This window comes from Marmota flaviventris, chromosome 7 (assembly GCF_047511675.1).
Source record: "Marmota flaviventris isolate mMarFla1 chromosome 7, mMarFla1.hap1, whole genome shotgun sequence".
In the NCBI taxonomy this organism is placed as follows: Eukaryota; Metazoa; Chordata; class Mammalia; order Rodentia; family Sciuridae; genus Marmota; species Marmota flaviventris.
The window spans coordinates 75,752,596-75,756,273 of NC_092504.1; the positions used below are offsets into that span (position 1 = coordinate 75,752,596).

A 3,678-nucleotide genomic window follows, 5' to 3' on the forward strand; every position below is an offset into this window, starting at 1 on the left:
AAATGTACCCTGTTCACGGATAGGCAGAACTAACATCATCAAAATGGCGATATTACCCAAAGTTCTTTACAGGTTCAATGCGATGCCAATCAAAATCCCAACGGCATTTCTTGTAGAAATAGATAAAGCAATCATGAAATTCATATGGAAAAACAAAAGACCCAGAATAGCAAAAGCAATTCTAAGCAGGAAGTGTGAATCTGGAGGTATAGCGATACCAGAGTTCAAACTGTACTACAAAGCAATAGTAACAAAAACAGCGTGGTACTGGTACCAAAACAGGCAGGTGGACCAATGGTACAGAATAGAGGACACAGAAACCAATCCACAAAATTACAACTTTCTTATATTTGATAAAGGGGCTAAAAGCATGCAATGGAGGAAGGATAGCATCTTCAACAAATGGTGCTGGGAAAATTGGAAATCCATATGCAATAAAATGAAACTGAATCCCTTTCTCTTGCCATGCACAAAAGTTAACTCAAAATGGATCAAGTATCTAGATATCAAATCAGAGACACTGCATCTGATAGAAGAAAAAGTTGGCTATGATCTACATACTGTGGGGTCAGGCTCCAAATTCCTTAATAGGACGCCCATACCCCAAGAGTTAATAACAAGAATAAATAAATGGGACTTACTTAAACTAAAATGTTTTTTTTCTCAGCAAGAGAAACAATAAGAGAGGTAAATAGGGAGCCTACATCCTGGGAACAAATTTTTACCCCTCACACTTCAGATAGAGCCCTAATATCCAGAATATACAAAGAACTCAAAAAATTAAACAATAAGATAACAAATAACCGAGTCAACAAATGGGCCAATGTCCTGAACAGACACTTCACAGAGGAGGACTACAATCAATCAACAAGTACATGAAAAAATGCTCACCATCTCTAGCAGTCAGAGAAATGCAAATCAAAACCACCCTAAGATACCATCTCACTCCAGTAAGATTGGCAGCCATTATGAAGTCAAACAACAATAAGTGTTGGGGAGGATGTGGGGAATAGGGTACACTTGTACACTGCTGGTGGGACTGCAAATGGGTAAGGCCAATTTGGAAAGCAGTATGGAGATATCCGGGAAAGCTGGGAATGGAACCACCATTTGACCCAGCTATTGCCCTCCTCAGACTATTCCCTGAGGATCTTAAAAGAGCGTACTATAGGGACACTGCCACATCAATGATCATAGCGGCACAATTCACAATAGCTAGACTGTGGAACCAACCTAGATGCCCTTCAATAGATGAATGGATAAAAAAAAATGTGGCATCTATACACAATGGAGTACTATGCAGCACTAAAAAATGACAAAATCATGGAATTTGCAGGGAAATGGATGGCATTAGAGCAGATTATGCTAAGCGAAGCTAGCCAATCCTTAAATAACAAATGCCAAATGTCTTCTTTGATATAAAGAGAGCAACTAAGAACAGAACAGGGAGGAAGAGCATGAGGAAAAGATAAACATTAAACAAAGACGAGTGGGGGGAGAGAAAGGGAGAGACAAGGGAAAGCATATGGGAATGGTAGGAGACCCTCAATGTTACACAAAATTACATAGAAGAGGATGTGAGGGGAAAGGGGGGGGAAACAAGGGAGAGAATTGAACAACAGCAGATGAGGTAGAGAGGGATGATGGGAGGGGAGGGGAGGGGGGATAGTAGGGGAAAGGAAAGGTAGCAGAATACAGCAGTCACTAATATGCCATTATGTAAAAATGTGAGTGTGTAACCGATGTGATTGTGCAATTAGTATTTGGGGTAAAAATGGGAGTTCATAACCCAATTGAGCCAAATGTATGAAAGATGATATGTCATGAGCTTTGTAATGTTTTGAACAACCAATAAAAAAATAAAAAAATAAAAAAAATAAAATGAAAAAAAAAAGAAACTGTATCTTCTTTGTAATATGAAGATAAATTGGCTTTAGCCCATGCATCAGGTGACAAAATTAAAATTAATTACCAACAGATCTGGAGATAAGATACCACTTCATCATGATTATATTTCTTTGTCAAAATGAGAATAATGTGAACTTATATATTGATGATGATGTTTTATTAAAAAGAACCAAAAAAAAGACAAAAGCATGAATTAAGTGGTAAGAAAAGAGAAATATGGTAAGAGAAGCTTCTTTCACATTCTTCCACATATAGGAAATAAAGTACCAAATGATGAAGTTCATCCAACAAATATTACATGGAAGAGAGCCACCATCTTTGGAAAGAGGATAAAGAATGGAAAACATAGATAAGAAGAAAACATCTAAAAAGAAGAGATTGATGTCTCTCATGTGGAACCACCAAAAGTTCAAGAATGCCAGGTAGAGTGGCCTACAACTGCAATCCCAGCAATTAGGGAGCCTGAGGCAGGAAGATAGCAATTTTGAAGCCAACCTCAACAACTTAGTGAGGCCCTTAGCAAATTAGTGAGACCCTATCTCAAAAAAAAAAAAAAAAAAAAAAATTAAAGGACTGAGGAGTTCAACCTCTTGTGCCAAAACGAGGGGGGGTGGGAAAGAAAGCAAGTTCAAGATCATGTACATTTGAGGTGGAATGTGCTAATTATTTCATCTCTGTCCCAGCATTTCAGGCAGTTTTTGAGTGTCAGGAGAAACAGCTGATTGGTAAAAAAAAAAAAAAAAAACCTTAAATTCTAATATAAGATTATTATTTTTTGATTACATATCAAAATAATGATTACCCTTACACTTATCCTTAACATTACATCTGAAGACATGGTGGCTGCCACCTTCTCCCTATGTCTTCATAGCCTCTTTGATGTCCTTGTTCCTCAATGTGTAAATTATAGGGTTCAGCATGGGAGTAACAACACTATACAATACTGAGATCAGTCTGTCTTTCTCCAATGAGTAAGATGAAATGGGCCGCACATATGTGAAAATGGCACTACCATAATAGAGAAGAACAATGACCAGGTGGGAGGCACATGTAGAAAACGCTTTGGATCTCCTCTCTGAGGAATGGATCCTCAAGATGGTGGAGATTATGTAAAGGTAGGAAAGGACAATGCACAGTAAAGGAGTCCAACCAATGAAGACTCCTATGGAAAGCAACACCAGTTCATTGACAGAAGTGTCCCCACAAGACAAGATCAGAGAAAAGAAGTAATTAATTACAAAAGAAGTAATTAATCTGGATGTTGCAGAATGGCAGGTGGAATGTCAGTACTGTATGCACCACTCAATTGAGGAAACTACCAATCCAACATGAGGCTGCTAACTGGCTATACAGAGCCTTGTTCATAATAACTGAATACCTTAAGTGTTTGCAGATGGCAATGTAGCAATCATATGCCATTGCTGCCAGGAGGAGACACTCTGATCTTACAGAGAAAATGAATGCAAAAAGTTGAGCCACACATCCCCCAAAGGAAATGATCTTCTTCTCTGATACAAGATGTACTATCATCTGTGGGACATTGGTGGTGGTATAGCAGACATCAAGAAAGGCCAGGTTTCTTAGGAAATAGTACATGGGTGTATGTAGGTGTGGATCAGCCATTGTCACCAAAATAATGAATATATTTCCTCCCAAAGTACATATATAGGTCAGAAAAAAGATGGTAAATAGTAAAAACTGCAATTCATTCAGGTCAGAGAATCTCAAGATGATGAATTCAGATATAGCTGTTTGATTCTTTCCTTCCAT

The 3,678-nt window shown here is 38.1% G+C and overlaps 1 pseudogene; it reads right to left on the bottom strand.

Moving 5' to 3' along the window:
- Positions 1 to 2,730: 2,730 nt before the first annotated feature.
- LOC114084434 (olfactory receptor 5V1-like) lies at positions 2,731 to 3,678 on the bottom strand (annotated as a pseudogene).